The sequence below is a fragment of the Pezoporus wallicus genome, unplaced genomic scaffold (assembly GCF_028554395.1).
Source record: "Pezoporus wallicus isolate ANWC-B61680 ecotype Strahan unplaced genomic scaffold, APGP_CSIRO_Pwel_v1 contig_749, whole genome shotgun sequence".
Lineage (NCBI taxonomy): Eukaryota > Metazoa > Chordata > Aves > Psittaciformes > Psittacidae > Pezoporus > Pezoporus wallicus.
This window is the reverse complement of record NW_026641327.1, coordinates 2,916,350-2,939,291: the sequence shown is the minus strand read 5'-3', so window position 1 is coordinate 2,939,291 and position 22,942 is coordinate 2,916,350. Positions and strand designations below refer to the sequence as shown.

General features: G+C 36.8%; 1 long non-coding RNA gene across 1 annotated transcript; it reads right to left on the bottom strand.

Annotated features, from left to right (window-relative positions):
* Nucleotides 1–3,497: 3,497 nt before the first annotated feature.
* LOC130606571 (uncharacterized) lies at nucleotides 3,498–10,457 on the bottom strand. Its single transcript, XR_008974015.1, has 3 exons — nucleotides 10,390–10,457; nucleotides 6,573–6,632; nucleotides 3,498–3,632 (listed from the first exon to the last, which is right to left on the bottom strand). It is a non-coding gene; the product is annotated as an uncharacterized LOC130606571 (long non-coding RNA).
* Between the last annotated feature and the right edge of the window lie 12,485 nt (nucleotides 10,458–22,942).

The window sequence follows — 22,942 nt, the reverse complement described above, 5'->3', positions numbered from 1 at the left end:
TTCTGCCCCTGTATATTCAACACACGCTTGCATTCCTGTTTTGTTGAACTCATAAGGGATGCCTAACTCCTCTTTCATATAGCAAAGACAAACTTTATATGGTCTGGGAAACCCAAGTTTTTGCCTTATTGCAGTTTGGCAAGTTTAGAAGGAAAACACCATCCAGACCATGGCCTTCTAAGTGTGCCAGAGCCCCATAGGTCCAAGAATGGCTGGTGTGTCAGCCACATGCACCTGGCAGGCTCACACAGTCCACACAGAAAGTAAAAAGAAAAGGAAAAATTGACTGTTCTTTCAGTAGGGTGAAATCTCAAAGCGTTACACAAGGTTATGTAATCCATTCATTAGCCAGACTTGCTTTGGGGTTAAAATTATTTTTCTGGACCTGAGCCTCACTCCCAAATAATTCTTGCAGAAATTAAGCTACTGAATTTTTCTTTATTTCTATATATGTTATGTATTTTATATTTCTTTGTATTTTGTGTAAATTACAGGAAACTGTAAGGTCTATATAATTCTTATTTAAAGTAAAATGTGTCCTATCCATGATGAGAGAGTACCCAGTGTAAATAAAGATTGTCCAATTTAGTCCCACATAAAGAGTGTACACTTTGCAATATACAATCCTTGTTATTGGATGGCTTTAGAAGGTCAGCTGCTTCCTCATTACAAAGCATTGTTAGCTTACAGGTTGCTTGTAAGAAATATCAAACTAAAATTACAGTTTCTGTTAGAAATGCTGGCAATGGCAAAAAAAAACCCTCTCAGATTTTAACCTCCCCATTTTACATGCTAAAGAACCAGCAAGACTCAACAATATGAACAGCCAAGGGTATATTAAATTAAGCAGGATTTTTCATCTACTTCCAATTTGGTCTTATTTAATTTAGCTTTTAATAAAATGCATTTCTGTTAACCATCACTTCACCCTATTGTCTCTACAGCTTCAAATGGCTGCCTTTTAAAGCTATGAATAGCCAAAGTAAAAATCTACAGTTACATTAGTTGCAGGTTATTGGTCAATAAGTGTTCATTAAACACTACATTTATTTTTTCAATTTACAGTGTTATTTGTTTTCTTATTTCATTAGCTTTGATAGGCCTTTTAAGACTTACTTCTACAAAAGTATCTGTGCCTTTGATAGTAAAGCATAGCCAAACTCTGCTCAATGCAGGTATAATTCTCAAACCCTGCTCACTCTCCTGAAACTTATGGTGATTGTTTGTTCAAAGTATATGAAGAAAAAAATTAATTCAAAGCTGAGAAGATTTTTGATATCTAATTTATTTTAACCAATATAGTTGAAGGTGTTTTTTTTTATATCAGTGGATCACAGAAAAGCTAAATGATAGCATATAAAGATTTATGGTGGAAAAAGGTACAACACAAGAGTATTAAGCTTAAATGTAATATTTTGATCTTTTAATGCTTTAAAAACTCAGAAATCTAATCCAGTATCTAATTGAATTCACAGAAATTGGTTTAAAGTCTGTAGTCACTTACAGTATGACAGTATAGAAATTTATTTTTGGTAAATGCCACCCAAGATACTTCCCAAAGACAGTGACTTTATCAAAATTTAAGTCATTTTAGCTTTAATTGCGATTAAAACAAATGAACAAATTGTGAAATAAAGGAAAACAAAAATACACAGGAAAATTCACGCTTGAGGGCACTTTAAGTTTGAGGAACTAATTTATCTTCAAAGTGAACTGTTTTTAATGTTCGACAATAGAGGTGGTTTTGTTCAGCACTACACCTCCTTAATTCTTATTCTGTTTGTGTGAGGAAACTTGCTAGTTTCCTGAAACTAAGCATAATTAGATAAACATTTTGGATGCTTTCTTTTATTGCTGACAATAAATGCATCTTAGTGTAGTCAAATACTGTTGACAACAGCCACATGTTCTTATAAAAAACAAAGATATGTGAATTTCTGACTGGGAAACTTAACTATCATCCTACCAAAAAGAAAAGGAAAAAATCACAAACAACTAACAAAAAATTAGGTGCCAAATAGATAAATAGCCATGGAATTACAGGAGAAGCAAGTAATTCTGATTGAAATATCAAATTTATCATTTGGACAACATAACAAAAAGATGTCAACCATTTTAACTGTTAGAGTAGCAGTCTTGATCTGTCACAGCAAGGTGCTCATCAGTCAATGCAAATGTTTTCATATGAAACAAGCTTTGCATCCATAGCTGGGAAGATCTACTGTTATATTTTATCTGAAATAAAATTTTGTACTACACTGTGCCTTTCTAAGTAGGGTCCTGATCCAAGGAATAATGATACTGTTTAACAACAATAGAGAGAAATTGGTGAAGGAGTCTTCAAATGTCATCCCTGTTCTGGGAATCCTACTGAAAGTGAATAAGATCATGAAAATCTATACGGATAGAAATGTTTTGAGCAAGCAGACTTATCAGCTAATGACTTAAAATCTACTTTACACTTCAGTTTATTTTTACATCACTCTTTTCATTCCTTGATTTTAGTTTCATTAATGATTTCTTACTTTCAATGATTCAGTGCAACTACAGCAATAAAAAGTAATGTGCCAGATTCAGCAGGTCAGCTTGTTAATGTATGACAACATTTTGTTTTATAAATGCTATGCAGAATCACCTCTATTCCAAATTTTTTTTCCCTATCTGTATACAAATATTTATAATCGTAATAATGCATTTCTTTTTCAGCCTCACTTTGTCCACCCTCCTCATTCCTTCTCAATGGTGTGCATTCTCTGGCCTTGTGGATTTAACCACAGTGCTTCCCAAGCCAGACTGAGCTGTGTGTTTTCTGCCTTTTCTTCTCTACCATTTCTTCCAGTGCCAGCTTTAACAGACCAGTTAATAAGCTAACCTTTTTAAAGAACAAGTAGTTCAGTGAATAAGGAAGATTTCTTTTTCAACCCACTTAATGTTATTTTCAAAGAAGATATTCAATGGCAAATCCATCATTTGTTAAAGCTGTCTGATAAAATTTCATGGTTTTTCCATGCCCACACGGCTATGTTGCAGGAGCGTACTTGGGAAAAGTCAAGAAGAAATTTGTTCTTCCAGGAGCTGTCCACAGTCCATGGCTGAACCTACTGTCAGAAGAATGTGTTTGGCCAAAGGATGTTTGTAGTTAATGTGAACTCTCCCCAGACCATTATGGTGAACTATTAGAGGGACATGAGTCTTTCTTTGCTGAGCCACAGTTACATTCTACTCAAATAAAATCTCATAAGTGCCAGGGCAAAACCAAGTAAAGTCTTCATTCATTTTTATTTATTTCGGAAGTGCTACAGTAAGCGACAGTTCATCGGGTTCAATCTATAAGATAAGTATGTAAGAAAAGTATCTCACACTCTTCTCAGCCATGCTGTTAGGAAAGTCTTCTCAGTCTGATTGAAGTGCCATATATTTTCATTCTGTGAAACATTAGTTCATTTTTAAAATATTCTCAATTCCGGTTTCACTATTTTCACTGTTCTTTCAACAGTGTAATTCAATCTGTTCTCAAAATTGTTGTTATCAAATGTTTCCAAGCTGTCAAATGGTCCCTGTGTCCCTGCCAGATACCAGGTGATGGCCCAAGCTACCACTGAAAATGGCTAGTACTTAGGGACTCTTCAGTCCTAAAACACAGAAAAGTTGTTAGTTGATTACTCAAGCACAAAACTGAACATTCTCAAAAAAGACAAAATAATAAGATACAAAGGCTTCATTGAGACATAATTTAAATCTTTCTACATGTTAGAATGTCTGCCCTGTAATGCCACTAAATAATTAAATTCATCAGAAAATGTATTCTTAATATTATTTCTACTAGTAAGAAAGTAGAACGTGATAAAAAAAAAAAAACAAAAGAAAAAGATGTAAAGTTACAGAGAAAAAAAAAGCAAAACAAAACACCACACTTCTCAGAAGCAGATTATTTAAACCTTGATTTTTCTATGACAGAGTGGGAAGGCAAGAGGAAAGTCTTCCCTTTGAGACTGCTGAACTATAGTTGAACCACTTTCTACTTTCCTTTCTCTCCTTCCATTTTCTTCAGTTTACCTTTCATTTTTCCCTAGTCTATAACTTAACTAAGAGAGTTTGATAGTCTGCTTTTAAAGTCAGCTGATCATTTTCTTCTGCCTGAGACTGTCCATTACAAAGACTGCCAATGGTAGACTATGGTAGATGTTAAATTATTTTTCTTTTTTTTCCTCAAGACCTGTTTGTCTACCATGTGAAGCCTGGATCTAAAAAAAAAAAAAGCCTATTTTACATATGTGTGTAATAATGGCTTGCAGTCTTTCCAGTACACCAGATTTTTAAAGCCCAGAATAGGACCAAAATATTTGCTGTAAATTTCCCTTCAGCATCCAGGCAATTAGCTCATTTTCTTTTATCTTCCATAAGCTCAGTACTCTTTGATGTTTTCAAAACTGTCAGGGAAGTGGCCTTTGATGTCTTCAAATCAAAACTAGATATCCATCTGGAAGATACACTTTAGTCAAATACACATTATTCAGCTCAGTGCAGGGATAACCAGGTGAAATTCTACAGCCCATGTTTCAAAGGTAGTCAACCAGATTAGCTAATGGTATTTTTACCATTACATTTTATGAAGCTATAAAAATGAAGGACTATGTACCTTTATGCAGACCCTGGGAAGGGGATCGTAAAAAGAAGTGTGAGAGAAAGCAGACATGGTTACAAAATAATGAATTTTTTAGACTATGGTAGCACATACAACAGTGAGGAAAGATCAGAGATGGTCAATTTTTTCTACCAGAATGCCCACTGCAGAGAGAATTGCAGAGCTTCCATTACACTGTTACTCTTTATTGACAATAGCAATGTAAAGGTAGCATAAAAGATGTCCAAAAGAAACATAACTATCTAGCAATCAATATCTGACTATGGCAGAGTTAAGTCTGACTTTTTTGCTGCCTGTATTCTTGTCTGGGCAAGTTACTAAATTCCATAATCACTCCTCTAAGATGTCTTCAGCGGCACTTTAACAAATCTGAAAATGCCAGCATAAAGCTTGCATCTAGTAACAGTAGATCTATCTCATTGACTGGATCATGATTTTGAAATTTGTTCTCACAGTTTCTTTTTATACAGTCTTTGCAATATCAATAATCCCATTTTTGAGGTAAAAAACATCTAGCACCTAAAGACTACTCTCCATTTACACACCTGAGAGTAAACATCAGCCCACACTGTCACATCACATCACAGAAGTTTACACTAAATATTTGTTGATTTTTGCTCCTAAATGTTTTGAAAGGAAATTCTTATGAATTCTTTTTATATATATATTTTTCCAAAAGAGAGATGAGTTACATTTGAAGAAGTGTGTTATTTAAGTAGGTCCATGTAATCTAGTGATTTACATTGTTTAGTGAGACTTCTTCCATTCCTTGAGCAAGGTGCAAGTTCTTGGAACACATTGATATTTCATCCTATCATCATCCACGCTGTTTTTCTTCCCTTTTTTTTATTAAAATTAAATTGGTCTATCATAATTTATTAATTTTCTGTTCTTTTTCTAAGTTCTTTTCTTGCATTATAACATATTCTTTGTAAATATGCTAACTTAGGTTTCTCTGCATTGCTTTGCTGAGAAAAAGTTACTGCTTTCCCTGGATTCCCTGGCTGAATCAAAGAAGAAACACAGTTAATAAACAAAGTATCTACTGACTGTACTAACTCAGTTCCTTTCTTGGACTTGCTTATTGTTCTCATTATTCTTTTGAGCCAAATAAAAAGATGGAAGTTATATAAAACAACTTCATTTTCTAACTGAGTTTTTTCCTAGACAGAACCCTGTCCAAGAATGGGCTATCCATGCTTGAAGAAGAGCCTGATTTGCAAACCTACCTTCTTTTCCCATTATACAGACAAACTGTTTATTTCCCACTCAGATGCTCAGGCATGCAGCCATTTAGAAGACTTTTCCTGGTGTCTTTCAGTACGTCTGATAACTCTGGTACAGTCTGACCGAAAAAAGAAATTTCTAAATGTGCATTCATTAGCATGCACATGTCCTTGTACCAATGTATATGTCCCACACCGTGCTGGTGTGAGAAATGGCTGGTATAAAACATGCTTGTCTGACAACAGGATTTACTTTCTTACATGTATATTCATTCACCTGGCACTATTCTGGAATTAAATTCTTGTAACTAAAGCAGAATTCAGTGGTCTTCACACTAGGAATGAATAATTAAAATTTCAGAGAAAAGTTAGAATATTATCATAAGTGCAAATATTTAAAATTTTGCACACAAAAATATATGCAAAACACTAGGTGGCTGCACACAAGCTGCAAATGCATACAAATGCAAAAACGTTTTTTGAATAATGTTTTTAGATGTGGTGTCTACTGTGCACAGAATGCCTCTCGTTAAGTCCTTCAGGCTTCAAAATTATCTTTTGTTGTTTGGTTGGGTTTTTTTGCTTGGTTTGGTTTGGTTTTTGCGTTTTTTTAAGGAGTTTTAAATTACTAAAATTAAGCTCTAGGAATAAAAAAGAGACAACCCCAATCAGGATTCGTACTGGCATTTCTTCTAACACACCTATACCTCCAAGTGTGAAGCCCTGTATTTATATAACTTCATTTCAATTCTGACTTTCACCTATGCAATCAGAGAAGAAACTGTTATTTTTAGGGAGGTTGTTATGCAATCCACTGTACTAAAATAATGTCCAGCAAAGTAGTTTTAATTACTGCTGAGATATGAAAAGCCCCTTTGTGAGAAGTGTTCTGGCACTCACAAGCCTCTCTGAGAAAGGCTGCTGAGTACATCCCTTTTGAAACTTTTCATTTTTTCCCTTTTTCCCCTGAGTTAAGCCACCATATCTCAGGTCATAGCAAAGGCAGCAGCAGGCCAGTGTGAAGGCTGCTCATGCTGTTGCACATTGAAGAGAGAGTGTTGACCGCTGTGAGAATCATAAACCTCTCAGTTTGATGATCAACTGAGCAGTAAATTAATTAATCATCATTTTATGCCTCATCAAGCACTTTGCTGAGACTCTCAACAGGGGCCAGCTCAATTAGCCAATGGGAAGCAGACTGTTTTGTTTAGCTGGGTGAGTCTTCCATAAACAGAGGAAGCTTTGACAAGCTAATAAATATGTCATCTGTCTGTGTCACCAGCTGCAATGTGGCTCCACCTGTAAAGTTGTGGGATTCTGCTCGGTGTGGTAGATAGCAACTTGAAAGAATGACAGTGAGGTATCCTAACTCCTTCTTAAACAAAGCACTTCTCACAGCTTATCAGGATCCTTAGCCAGTGAACTTGGAAATAATTATTAGGAATCGGATACTTATTTTTGATTACAGATTCCTCTATTAGGCATAGTGAAACCAGTCAGGTGCATTTATAATTTTAAAATGCTCCTTTTCTTTTCCTTTGTTCTCTAGAGGAAAAAAAAAAAAAAAGAAAAAAACAAACCAAAAAAAAACCCTCTCTTCTCACAATAAATGCTTATGGCAACAAGCTTCTCAAAGTAAAAGTTTTTGATTAAGTGGTAATAATGCTTCTGTCAAAACAGACAGGTCTGAAAAGTCCTTGTATCAAATCCTGCGGTTCCACTGAAGTTACCAGAGTTACATCAGTCTAACTGCAGCCAGAATTCAGCTCCTGTCACATTAGACATTTCATCATTCAGAATGGAAAACAGAAATCTGCATTTAGAAGTTTCAGCCTTGAACCAAATCATTGACTGCTGCAAATTTTTGCCATTGACTTTCATGTACCTTCATGGCCATAAGGCCCCATTATGAGTTTCTAATCTGATTTTCTGCATAACACTGCCCGTAACCTCTGGCTGAACAAGAGATAATCACTAACATATCCAATCTTTGCTGAAAGATTTCAGGTGGTGGAAAATTTAGCACATCCTTTGATGATCTACTCCTATAATTAACTATCATCACCAATAAAAATGTGCCTCTTATTTCAGACTTTATTTTATGTGGCTTCAAATTCCAAACATTTTATTTTCTTAAATCCTGTTTCAGGGCAAGCAACCCTAAATTTCTTGTAACACATGTATCAAAAGAAGCAGTTTCACCCAATTTTTTTACACTCTTTCCTCTTTTTAGAAGATAAAAAATGCTTTTAGGAGGCTGAATGGCGTTTTCATTCACTCAGCATCCCATGGCCTTTTGCATAATGCTGGTGAGCATTATACACAAGGCATTTTTTTCTTTCCATAAAGCTGGAAGAAGCCACCTTCTCCCTCCTTGCTCCTGGCCATACACACTCAATCTCTAAACAGATACATGTGTTACTTTTCTACAATTTTAAGAGTATTATGCCACCCTCCTGGTTTTGGACCCCCAAGGCTGACCACAGTGGTAAGATCCTAACACTTTCATACAGTGGTGATGTGGGGGCAGAATTGATTAAAGGGTGACTTGTTAGGAAATGTGTCCAGAGAACCCCCATATGACTAAAGTGTCAGGGCACAGCATAACTCTTGCCCTAATGCAGAAAATGCTTTGGTTTCCCAAAAGGAAGGGGAAGAAACATCAACAACATTTGGTAGTGACTCCAGGGTTTCCTCAAGAGTCCATAGATGCTACAAAGACAATTCACTACACCTGTTGCTCCAGCAGTAGGAATGGTAGCAGCTCAACAGGAAACAATAGCTCAGATTTCGGAAACCAATTTATAAATCATAGCCAGCCTTAATACTTCCTCCTAGTGTTAGATCATAATGTGAAGGAGCGCAGGAGATACTTACATGTTACTCAATTTAGTCACTAAAGAGGATTTTGTCAGTTGTGTGCTCCTACCTTAAAATGCTCTTTTTTTTTTTCCTGGTGCACAGTTTACCAAAATGTTTACATTGCTCCCTGTATGAATACTTCATTTGTATAGCTCCATCAGTCTTTGTACTTATTACCAAAGGTTTTCTATAGACTTTCCAAAGGATAGAGGGTAACCTCTGCGTTCCCTCGTAAATGACTGCACACAGCAATGACTCCTTTTAGCTGCTTTTATTTTAAAGTCAGTCTGGTTTTAATCCATTTACTTTTCTGCACTGATTTCACACAGGACTAATTTTTGGCTATGTGAAGCAACATGCGTTAGAGACTTCCAAGTGTAAAAGGAAACAAAACCAAAAACAACTATAAACCAAAATGAGCTCTTCGTCTCTGTAAAGGTTACTATATTGACATTCTAAATTATGTTCTTTCCCATACAAAGGGAAAAGAAACAACAGAAATTGGGGAATGATGGAAAGAAGGAAAACAGGAATCTGCCATCTATGCAGCTTCAAGGATGGTGAGGGTCTTCTGGTAGAGAGGAAGGAGTAACAGGGTTAATGAGTGCATGTGAGGAATGGTGAGACAGGAAAGTGGCACACAGTGACCTTTCCACAGAAGACCTGGTGATACAACACATCTGACCTAGAGAAGCAGAAATTGTTCCTACTCCTTATCAGGATGGTGAGCCCTACATACATCTGTATGGATACACCTACAGAGGCCACTCCGTAAGCAAATTCTAATTCCACTGAAAATACCAATTTTATTTGATCAACTTGCATCCTACTTCCCACAGACCAGACTGATCATCACTGAGTTTCCAGTACCTGGAGATGTGTTTTCATGTTTATCTTGAAAAGTTTCTCAAGGGAAACATGCATGGAAATTAATCATTTTGTTAGCATATATGTGCATGAGAAGGCATATTTGTATCCCTTCATACTTCTTCTCAGACTCCTGTAAGCAAATGCAAGTGTACATGCACTCCTCAATATGTTGCTCCTGTTGCCTAGGTAAGTGGGTATCAGTCTATTACTCTATTTCTCACAAAATATTTTACAATATGTGATTATTTCAAGGGATGGGAGGGTGACAAACGATGCAGCAATAAATTTCGTAAATTAAAAATAATGAGTTTGTTTTGTGGGTATTCATGGAATATTATTTTTTTTCCTTGACTATTCAGATGAATGGCTGATATTTCTTCCTAACTCAGCAATTTTGCCTGTCAAGGGTTGGTGTGAACACCAGTTTCTTCTTCAGGTCATGTGGGTTCAAAGCTCTAGAATTTCACTTTGAATTTGGTGATTGCGTACTGAGAACCATTTGTCTTCACTTGCATAAATCAACCTACATTCAGCAAGAACAGGCCCTGGTTTCCTCAGCGCTTCGAAAAAGAAAGAATGAGCTTCTAGAATATTTTTAATGCTTATAGGTTTCATAGTGAAAACTTTGTAGAGTGGTGCTCAGAACAATTCTTTAGAAAATACATATGCTTCTAGTCAGCATATCTTTCACACTTGTTTCAATGTCTTTTGAGAATAACAGAGACTTTTTTCAAGCCTGTGATTTAATAAGAAACCCAACCTGAAATGGACTTCTAGTGCACTCACGTGGGCTCTGACCCGGTTCTCATTAGAGTCTGATGAGGGGCTTTCAGCTACCTTAGGGAACAAGGGACTGCGGGGCATTAGTAGCAATATGTTATTATGAAACCAAGTAGAGACACATAACATAAAGAACCTTCCCCCCATTTTTCTTTTACTTTCCTTTTCTAGAAATCTCTATATATACTAGTTAAGGTCTAGTGCAGGACAAAATCTGAAAGACTTTAGCTCATTTTTCCATTTTGCTTTTGTTGATAATTTTCAGTGATAATTTTTCTTTGTTCACAATGTGAAATTCACTCTGCCTTGTTCCATTTTACAATAACCATTCTTAAAGATACTTTGAAGTGAACAACTCAGAATAATCATAAATCTCACTGTCATACAGACATATGTGAACTTTCTTTTGAAAGCTTCATTGTTACTCATCTATTCTGTCTGGGATTATCCCAACCCCATACTTTTCATCCTTTATCCCTTTTATGAAGGGCAGAAACTTTAAATATTTGACAAACTCTAATCTCAACTCAATTACAATTTGACTAATTACATCCCATGAATTTTACCCCTTTTGTTTTTGTCCAAGATTAATACTGGAATGTCTCAGATAAGTTTATAGGCAGTCCCTTTATGCATCCGAAGTGTAATGCTGAAATGAAGAAATACATAGCACAAAGAAACCTCACTTAAGAGCATTGGGAATATGACTATGCTGGTCATTAAACAATGAGATCTAATCTGGTTTCAGGCCTACAGCTGAAAATCATCTTTTGTAGAATTGTGCCTGCCAAGGTTATTGTAAAATTATCCCAGGCACCAAAGTGATGAATGGTCCCAGCATTTGCTGTGATATGGATGCCATCCCTGTGGGGCTTCACCAAGCGGGATTTTTCATGTGGACAGACTCACATGGAGGACAGATGGGAAAGAAAACAAAATTAGTTGATCTGAGCTAGAGCAAAAATCCATCTTTTCTTTGCTACCCAGATTGTGCACTTGCTTTTTTGCAGACACGGAAATGTGTTCTTAAATTATATGACTCTTCCTTTTTTTCCTTTGTGGAGTGATCTGAATGTTTTATGCTGACCTTAGGTTTAGTGTTGATTTTCCTCCTTGAACTTTCATGCTGTCCTAATTTTAGACATGCTAAGCAGCAAGCCTAATATCTAAGTTAGCACAAAAATACTGTGTCTCCAGTTGCATTAATAACAGCTTTAGTCTGATTTTGAAGACAAGCAGCTCTTAACAGTAAAAAAGTTCCAAATGGAAACAATCACTCAACCTTAGCTTTGTCAAAGTCCAACTAATGAGCTAGTCGAAGAGGAAGAGTTTCATTTAGCAGAAAGTAAGGCTTCCTAGGCCCCAGTCCTGCGATGATACCAGCAATCCCACTCACAAAAGCACTGTAATCAGTGCTTTGCAGAATCGGAGTAAAACATGGTTTGGGCAACACATCTGAGAAAAATCAGCCCTTGGACACCTTAAATGCTTGACGGTGAAAAGCAGTCTCTTTGATACTTTCATCATTATGTGCTTGTGGCAGAGAAGGAGGTAAGGAGTTAAACTATCCTCTGTTGCATCTGAAAGTGGTGCAGTTTGATTCTGAGATAACAGAAAAGTTGCAAATATCATAATATATTTGCCTAAAAAGCAGATTTAGGATAAGTCACTATTAGACTGCTCTAAATTGCTCGCATAATTATAAAGCAGTTAAATATACATCATTGTGTTTTGGGTGTAGGAAGTATTATACCAACAACTGTTCCAAAGGGGAGAGAAATGCAACAAATACTTGGTGTATTTTTTGTCTACATTTCTCTCTTAATCAGATTTCCCAGGGTGAGAGGTTAAACTTAGAAAGCCAGCAGAGATGTTAGGATTATTTAACTGCAATATAACTAACACCTTAAGAACTGATTTGTCAGAATGAATTGCAGCCCAGAGTGTTCTGAGTTTTCAAACTAATTTTGTTCTTAAGATAAAAGGCACTTTTTAAAGAATCATAGCTTTTGTTCTAACCATTCCCCCACCTTCGCCTCCAAGGCATTTCTTATAACTCTGATAATATCACAGACCAGGTGCTCCAAGACTTTCAAAATAATAAATTCCAATCTGTCACTAAAAAATAAAAGGTTAAACAAGTTTATAGGAGGAGTTCTCTGCCAGGTGTTATTTTGAAAGTGTATGCCTAATTTATCATTTTTCAGTAACAGTTACAAGTGATAAAGATCATGTAAATACTCTGTATTAGAAATAAGATTTCATTTTGTCATGCAGATAGTACTAATGACTAAATAGACTTTAATCAGGAGATCTCCACCTACTAATGTTAGGACTTCTTAGCAGTAACACTATAATCAGATTTTCTCTAAAATAAAATGCTTACACTGTAGAAACAAAAAAAAAAAAACAAAATGAAACTCAAATATTGGTTATATACCAGTTTTTATAAGAACCAGAAGCATGAAAACTTTTCACAAATCACCTACTTTGGAATGGACCTTGTATAGGTTCAGTGGGTATGTCTACCAAGTGGAACGAGGCAATGGAAACTGCTAACATCTTCCATATGTCACAGCCTTTAAATTATAATACCATTTTGGTTACAGTGAACAGACTGTTCTAAAGCAGCAGAATGTCAGATGGGTGGCTGGATTTCCCTGTAGTCCCTCTTTCACTGTTTTTAGTCACTTTTACACAGTTCTAATTCTGCTATCTTGTCCATTATTTATTAAAGTTTGTAGCCGAAAAAATAGCACAGGTTTTGCCCAAGAGGTCTGAAATATGTGCCATAAATGAAATGTCTGAAATATGGACCACCATAAATCAAGCAGAATGTTGTATTTCTCAGACATTTTAAAGCCAGGAAGAAAATCCAGACCCCAGTTAAACAGAATGCCTGGATATGTTCTTGCTTCCCATTCAGTTTAGTGGGGTTTTTTTCTCTGCAGAATGGGTTGCTCCATCTCTGTAACATCCTGTGGTTTCTAAATAAGGTATGGCAATATTTTGGGTAGCATTATGCTGCAAGCAGATAGTAAAGGCTTACGGGTAGGCTTACACACACACACGTATATAGATGTATATATATATATCTATATATATCTGTATTTCACAGGCTCCATAAAGAGGCTACCTCACTCACCAAGAAAAAAATTCTCTCCTGTTACTTCCCTCTGTGCTATTCTAAAATCTTTCTCTTGTTTCCCCAGCTTTCAAAATTACTTTTTTTCAATTGTTCTTTGTTTTTAGCTACTTTCCTCCCTCATCCCGTACAAATATAGAGGCACAAGTTAACTGCCCTGAAACTTTCCTGTTGAACTAATTTTCAGGAAAGTCATAAACAGGTCTCATTCTAAGCTTAGCTTCTATAGATTGCAGAAGTGAACTTACAGACTTTTCAAATACAATTAAGAGATCAATTTAGGGCACTTTCCTGTATAAAACTTGAACAGGGTAAAATCGCAGATTGAACAGAAATGAAAACTGAGTTTCCTCACGCATGGTTAAAGACTGTTCTTTAAAAGAAAAAAAAAAGGTCTTCCCCACAAAATCTCCTATCACATTTTGAAATTCTAGGGAATATTTATACCAACTTCCCTCTAGGAGCAAAAATGAAGATGCATAACTGTAGCTATACTACATAGCTATACTGAGGCTTCTCAATCTGGAAGTAAGCTTCTGCTGTTGACACATGCAAGCTGAAGTTTCCATTACTTACTCATAATATTACAATGCAAGTTTCACAATGCATACAATGGCAAAGCTTTGCAGTGTTGTGGCTGATTCTGTGTGTTTAACTCTGTTAGATTTTAATATACTATGATTACTCTTAAACGTGGAGTCTTTTAGCAAGGCAAGTAAATTACCCTAAATTAATACTCTCAATTTCTTAGGAACAGTAAAAGAACCATTCTCCAAATAATTTGTGGTAGTTCTTATTAAATACTAAGCAGCTGAGCTATTCAGTATGACTTGAACTGAGATAAATGAACTTGTAATCTCTTGAAACTAAAAACTACTCAATTTAGTACATAAAAATAACACTTAGAAAAGTTACTCCTAATTAATAGATTTAGTTCTTACTTAGATGCCATAAATAGTTATGCCCTTTTATGTACTCCCGTAGAGTATGCAAGACTTGCAAAATGAACATTTTGTTTGCCTCTTCAAGGTAAATGATTTTCTCTATTATTACTGCATTTCTTTCATTTAAATCTTCCTCTTTTTTTTTTTTTTGAAGATCAGAAATATTTGGGCACACCAATGATGTTATGGCTCCTGATAAATGATGAAAAGAGCTAATATTTCAGTGTTTCACCAAACTTTTATTTTACAGAGCTGGAAGGAAATGGTGGTACTGAGCTTCAGCACCAGAGAGCAGCAGCATATAAGAATTGTGAGTCAAAGTTGCTCCGTTGAACCCCAATCTTGCTCTGGACCAAACAGACATGGCCTCCCTTCTTTCGGGTATAGAGTATGTAATTGTCCTTTTGGATAACTTTCCTAACTGATACATTTAAAGAGGAAACAACAGCAATGCTTGGGGGGTTTTACCACTTTGATACATACCCAGCGCACGGGCTGTGGAATAGGACTGATAAGTAGCCCAAATTTTCACACCAGATTGGTCTAGATCTGTTCCAGAGTTTGAGCATTCCAGGTGAGAGAAAACAAGAAACAAATAGAGAACTCACAACTGGTTTATTAATATAGGAAAATATAAGGAATCTAACAGATACAGTAAAGGATATTTCTGAAGACTGTATATATTACCAACCCCAAGGACACTCTGAAGACTATCAGAAAACCAGCTCTGAAGATCAACATCGCAGTGCAAGGAGGCAGGCTCTACCATGGCTGGCATCCCAGAGGAGGCGACGTGGACCTGGATGATACGAAGTTCTGCAACCTCACATCGCATGAGGCTCGGGCTTTTATGATGGCAAAAACGCACACTCGTTCTGATGTAGGGGGCCAGCCTACACCAGAAGAAGTGGTCAGTTATATCTAGAAAGGTCTCCAAGGGTCGAGATTTTTCAAGGGAGTTCTAAAGCAGAACTTTCCGGGTAGGAACCAAAACTGGACCTTCCGGGGAGGAGCTAAAGCAGGACACGGTGGAAGGGGGGGGGGGCTGCACCTCTGACCATTACCACAAGGTCTCAGATGATCAGGAAAAGGACTGTCAACCATAAGACCAGGTGCATACCCCAAGCAGATGGATTTGGGTGAGCGATATCTACTCCTTTATTTTCTTTTGTTTAGGATTCAGAAATAACAATAATGTCAAAGTAACCAGTAGCCATTACTGTTCTCCTTGGGAACAGTTCAGCAATGCCCTCTGGCAGTTTTTGGGCTGAGCATGGGAGAGCAAAAGAAAGTCTAAAAAACATGCAGTTACCTCCAGGAAATAATTACAATGCATAAAGCACTGGATGGTACAAGTGACATTCCAGTGAATGAGGTGAACTTGTATCATTGCCCTGCTTTGCCTCAGGGATATTCCTGCCAAAGGAATATCATCCACCTCCAAGAACAGTCAAGGACAGAGGTGGGGCTGTGCATCAGCTGTCCCAGGTCCAAGCCTCAGGGAGCCAGAAGTTGTGGACAAAGGAAACTCCTGCTAAGCCAAGCACTGACATTGCAACTCTTGAAAGCCAGGATAGCAGAGCTTGATTGGGGTGATTTTTAACCACCAGGTTGGAAACCAAACCACACCTGGAGAAGACTGTCTTATACATAAGACTTTCTTATTCCAAATGTAATGATTAAGAGGAATATGGGAGAGTATTTTTTATGCCTAATTCTTTTCACACTCACTCTCATGGGAATAGGATCAAACTCCTCTCTTCTTGGACTATGTTAAATTTCAAAGTTTAAACAAGTTCTGAATTTATTTCAATTCTAACCTTCTTTCAGTCTTTGCTGAAGGAGTCCATGTCTCTCTGCAGTAGGTAGAAGCCGTATTCAAACCACATTGCAGAAAGAGTGACTGAAGAGCAAACAATCAAGATGAATGGAACTGGAGTTTATGCAGCAACTTTTCCCACTCACTACCTCTTAAGCCAACTCAACTGGCCTCACATATGCACACAAAACCTGTATTTACCTAACTGCTGTTTCCAGAGACACAACAGACAGTAGCATTTGGTACATGGTACTATTGTTTTCTTTACTTACTTTCAAAATATCTTTAAATATTGCTTATTGACCATTTTCAGAATTGGAATCAACCGTTCCATATGATGCCTTCTGGGAATATACAAAAAAATGCTTATATGACAAGAAATTAATGCACTTACATACCTCTTTTCTGTCCCTGGATTATCACTATCATAAAAATGGAATTTGACTTGAAAGTCTGTGGTGTCTAAATACACTTTTGGCACCCTCAGGTGATCCATACTATACAGGTCTGTACTGCAGTGCTGCGCTCTATACAGTTGGTGAAACCAAACCCTTCTTCTGAGGCTTCCAAAGCATGCTGTTGGTAATACTTAGAGATGGGCCTGCCAAAACCATCAGATTACCCGCTCTCCAAATAAAACAAGTAAATATACAAAAATGCTTGAGTTGAACTTGCTTCAAGCACTTTTAACTCACATAACCAGCACTTTTGGAAAGGTCTCATTGACCTTGGCAGCATATTTGGACATGGCTGAACAGTTTTTGAGCAATTTTTCCAATGAATTAGGCACAAACAGGCATGTGTCATTGGGCACACATGCAGCCTTTCTATCTCCTCTTTCCCCTTAAAAATAAATAATTTCTCAAAACTGACATGCAAAGAAAGTCACAGCAAGCATCATGTCTTAGTGTATTACTGGCTCATGTTTGGTATTTGAAATTACTTAACTAGATGCTTTCTAAACGCCACAGAGTTGGGTTCTGACCAGAACCCAGTTAGCCAAATGCCTTTATCTTTTCTGACATTCATCTTAATCACAGAATTATCATAAACTGTATATGTGAACTACCTGTGCGTAGCTTCATTGCCAAAGAGAGAAGACTCATGGATTTGGAAGCATTGACACTTTGTATTAAACTCAGTCATCAACTTTTCACAAATGCAAAAAGCTGCACCAGTGAAAGCAGAGAATAGTGATAAAAGTATTACATGCTGTGCATGAAGTCTATCCATTCCCTAGTTTTAAAATGCTTTAGGGAAATGTACAAAAACCATCCCATTGCTGCAACTGTAGTCTCACGCAAGCCTTCAGCTCTTATTTTATTGCCAGGTGATTCTACAGATCTGCTCTTCTTCCTGGCAATTGGTGTCAGACATCTTTACCCGAGCACTATCAGTGTTTTCATCTGGGCAAGGAATCAGTGTTACACTGATGCTGCTACAATGATGCGTACCCCCTACTTGACTGCCTTTCTCCATTTCCTCACGTGTCCCATCAAGTGCCATTCTGCCCATCAGTCATTCTTTTCTGCACCCATACTGTAACTCACAAGTTGGCCTTCCTTCTTTCATGAACTTTGTAATTCCACTACCTTTCTTTAACTTCTGTTTCTACATTTTCCATGTTTCATACTAAAAAAAAAAAAAAAAATCCGAAAACTTGGGAGAAAGGAAAGAGAAAGTGAAACGCTGTGTTATAAGTCACCATCTCAACTAGAAAAAATCTATGGCTTTTGGCACACATCTTTCTTGTACCCTGACTGGCACCAAATACAAACATCTGTTACCATGAAAATCTTCACTCACCATTCTACCTTGTTACTTCACACTTTCCCACATTGATTACATGTTTCAAGACCACCTTTCTTGCTTCGACATTATGTATTATGAACACAGTATTGGGCTGCTATGAAACACTCTTCCCAACTCAATCAAAACGTAACACATCTGTGGCTGTCAGGACACAGTATAAAGTTCAATGTTGCTATCCTACTTCATAAACACAAAGACCAAGAAAGAGAAACTGATTAACCCAGCAAACCAGTAGCGTAGCCACATATGGAGGCCATGTCTTTTGAATCTTTTACCTGTTTCCAGACCCACAAAGAAAGTAAGAAAGTAATCTACAGTCTGAGTAGAAGTCCAGTCACTGTTACAGCTTCAGCTGGAACTTCAGATACTCAAAGCATGCTGGGCTCAATTCATATAGGGGATTTAATGATATTTTCTTACTTTCCTATCATGTTTAAAATTAAAATGCCTACATTGGGCATGTAGAAAACATCCAGCAAAACTTAGGAGTAAGTATAGATCAATATTACTTTTAAAGACTAGCTAGATACAGAGGATTTTATGAAATGTTAAAAATAAAATTATACCATTTTCCGCAATAGCATGCTAAGTCAATACAATTCCACAGTTTCTTTCAAATTTATATTTGCAACATATATTTGCTTTAGTTTATAACAGGGCAGTAAGTTAGTAAACTGCACTATTCCAAACTCCGCTATTCATTGACACAAGTAAGTACAGACAATTAGATATCTTAGAACTTTTATTTAGAATTAAGAGAGGAGGGAAACATGAGAGCAGTTGAAAACAATCAAGCAAACAAACAAACTTATTTAATGTTCATTTCAATTTGGTTTTATGTTTATTTGGGGCTTGGGTTTGTTTTTTTTCAGTTTGCAGTAAGCACCTTGTTACAAACATGTGAAACGTTATTAGAGAAAAGAAGAAAGCTTTTTAGGGTTTATTTGTTCCAACAAAAGCTAGGAGAATTAAATAACAAACCGAACACAGATTATGTAAAGATAGTACACTTGGTAAATTAATAGCTTATTTTTAAAGAGGAAATATAATAAAGCAATGTTGTTAGCTATTTGAAAACTGGAAAAATTATACTTAAACGTGCCGAGAATGTTGGCAAGTTTTCCTACCTGAGCTGGAGTACAAATAGCTAGTTATTATACTTGCTGTATTTGCAATCAGAATGAACTAGATGACAACATTATTCAAATATGTGACTGTAAATATCATTGGCTTTCCAAAATATCTCATGGCATAAGTAATGTAGGTTTTCATTGTAGGATTTTTTAAATCGAGGTGTTCTCTCATGTTCATTGTGTCTGTAATTCCATGACATGAACCTAAACTACTACAGTTCATCGTCAGGGAATGCTGATACAGTTTTGTATCTCGAAAATAATTTTTGTTGTTGTAATATACTGAAAGAATTTAAATCAGTATGATACTGTAAAGAAAAATGTTCCTCTCCAAAATATATAATAATGATTAAAAAGAATCTAAAATCAACTTATTGTCACAATCTTAATATAAGTAGTATTAATGATAGCACAAATGTTTGGGTTTTAAGTGTCTGCACAGAAAATATATGTTTGATGTGACAGTTACCATGGCAACTACTCAGTTGCAGTGCATACTAGAGCATATAGTTGTGTAAAATCTGTCGATGCATGAGACCTCATTGTGACAGCCTTACAATGTATATTTATCTATAATTGTTTTATTCTTTTCTTAAATAGAAAAATTTCAAGTGAGTAACATTTAGTTGTCCTGCACCTTACCGTTGGTTTATGTGTGGTTGTAAAATCTTTTATACCAATGTAAAAGAAACAGCTACACAGAGAACCAACAAAAAAGGAGAAAAAGTTTTCACTTCATTGTATTTTCATACTTAGCATTTCTCAAGATTTCTGTCTGTCTAAACAAATTTGTGGTTTGAAATTATTTTTCATTTCTTGCTCATTTTTTTGCGCAGGCAAAATTTTGCTTTGGATTTTCCAATCTGAGTACATGTATAACTCAACTATTTCTAGAAAAATAATTTTAATAAATATAAATTTAAAAAAAAACAACCTGGCATTTTAACCTGTCTTGTATATGTCATACAAAGTCTACAATAATTTTACATCTAGGGAGAGAGTTATGTTCTTCATGGGGAGGAGATGGTGGGGAGTACAAAGGTTAGTGAAAAGCAAACAAAGCCAGGAAATCTCAGAAATTTATAAAGACCTAGCATGGGCACATCTGAAGCATGAGTTCTGAAAAATAAAACCTTTGGTTTTGGAAAGAGTTTGGTACAAGGTGTTAATGAAAACTGCTTCTGAGAAGCGGTAGCTGGACTTCATAAATACTTTTCCTAAGAACCTAAGTGAGAAATTTCCAAACCACAAAACCTTGTTTCCTGTTAAGTTCTAAAACTCACCAAAGGACCATTGAGGCCTCACCGGAGAGGATGCACCTGAACTTTCTTGTCTGGCTGTTACCATTCATGGCAACATGGTATTTACTATGTCAGCTTTGAAGCTGCTGGAAGCTGCTTTGAAGCTGCTTGAGGCTGCTTTGAAGCTGCTGAAGCTCGACAGCTGGTATCCCATGTAATGAGGTGGAAAGAGGCTTACAGAGCTTGGTATACTCAACAACAGAGTCCTGAAGTTTGGCTTTTGACTGAAGAGTTGGGTGACACATGTTTTCCAAGACAGAGGAGGGTCAGAAAGAGCCTTCTCTCTTCTTCTATACTTGTGTGAAAAGCTTCCCCATAGCCAGGCTAAGCAGTGGGGCCAAACCAGAATTAATTCAGCTTCCTCCTGGTTGACACACCTCTGTCTCTTTCCTACCAAGGTTTTTTAAGAGGGCAGGGAGGAGCAGGAGGACAGGAGCAGGAGCAAAGGGAAAATTTAGCCCTATCTTCTCTTACCCAGATATAAGGTGGGAACACACCCACATCAGACGGCTCTGAATTAGTCTAGGCAAAGCCAGCCGTTCAGGTCTCATTCCCTCCAGCTCTCCTACCCAGCTGCCTGAAGCCAGCTGTCTTCATGGTTATGTGGTCTACCTCAGGTTTAGCTCACCCCATCTGTGTGTACCTGCCACACATCACCAGGCCTGTGTAAAGAGGGAAGTATTGGTGGAGTCTGGAGAACCAAGAGATAACCCCAAGCTACATTCCAGAGAAAATAGCAGTCTCGGGTGCTGCCCCAAGGCAAAGATATCTGTCTGCTTCTCCCAGCTGTCTCTCCCAAAGGACATGCGGGGAGGGATGGTTTAACAGGTTTCAAAATGTGTGCTGATGAAGGGAAGGTAGAGAACACAATGTAAGCCTGAAAAAAAAGCATTTCAGATGTTCTTTTAGTTCTTATTACCGCCCCTCTGGTGATGTCTGAAGCTCATATACTTCCCAGCAGGCTGTCACTTTTGAATGCCATATTAAATACCTGTATGCAGGTTCAGTTCCAAGATCTTCAAATTTTTATGATTTTCTAACATTAAAATTTTAAACATTTATTTTCACAGATGCCTGAACCTTTTTGTATTGAACATGATTGCCCTTATTAATTTGTTCACTCATATATGTTTAGAAAAGGAAACTTAATCTCAAAATCTGTGCCAAACGTAGTTCCTTGTGTAGAGCCTTCCAAGGCTCTATCATTCCTTCTGCTAGTACCCATGGCATCATTTTTCTGTGGTAGATGCAGGAGAAACTCTTCATGATGACCTCAGATATATCGATGTTGTCCTTTCCACTGGAATGGTGGAGGCAAAGGAGAACCAAGCAAAAAGCATACCTAGGCTTTATTAGGCCTAACAGAAAAAGATATTTCTCTTCCTAAAGGGGGGACTTCTATGAGGGTCTGAAGTTAGCCACTTGGATGCTTATTTTCTCCATTGTGTTACCTTGTCATTTTTCAATGATGTCAAATTAGAGCAGTGACAAAGGTCATCCATGCACACAGACTGAAAAGAGTACTCCTTTTCACGTAATAACTACTATAATCCCTTCCTTGCTATGGATTTAGGGGAAAAACTTCACCCACTTCAGACAGTAGAAAAGCAGATGCTGCAACTGTTCACAGGGATTGACCTCAGAATCACATGGACATCATTTGTAGTCCTAATACATGAGCTGCACTCACATCCTCATGATACACAAACAAGGTAAGGGATAGAGTTACCAGACAAAAGTACCACAGATGATAACATAGGATTCTTTCTGCAGGGTCACTAAAAGCTCCTCTGCAGAATGACGTGAAACAGCTTGTGAGGATATCTGTTTCTTCTCACTCCTTTTTGCTTGAATAATCTTGGAAATTACATTATCAATTACTTTGTTTCTATTATTAGAACTATGAATAAAGAAAATATTGTTATTATTGTGAAAAAAAGAATGCTGCAATGATATGTGCAAGCCAACTGAGAAACCACTTCAATTTGAGGAAGCAATATATCTTTTTCCATTTTTCTGAAAGAAAAGAATAGCTGACAATGAAATAGTACAATGAGAGGTATTGAACTAGTACAGTGAGAGTTACTATCCAACACAGCCACACCAGAGGCCCTAGGCTTGAAACTGAAAAATGAGTGTAACTGAAAGGTTTACCAGTCATTGCCAAGACTCTTACATGTAAGCATGCTGCAGAACATGCCTGCATAGATGGTCACATGAGTAAATCAAATCCTTACTGGAAGTTTAATGCTTGCTGCTCTTGAGTTTGACTGGAACTGTGTTGGAAGACAATAGAAAAATTGTGATGCTTTTGTGACTTTTGCATTATCAGGCTTTATCTATGAACTGTAATCAAAAATTGCATCACAGGTTATACAAAAAGTTTTGTAGCTACAACTATGTGA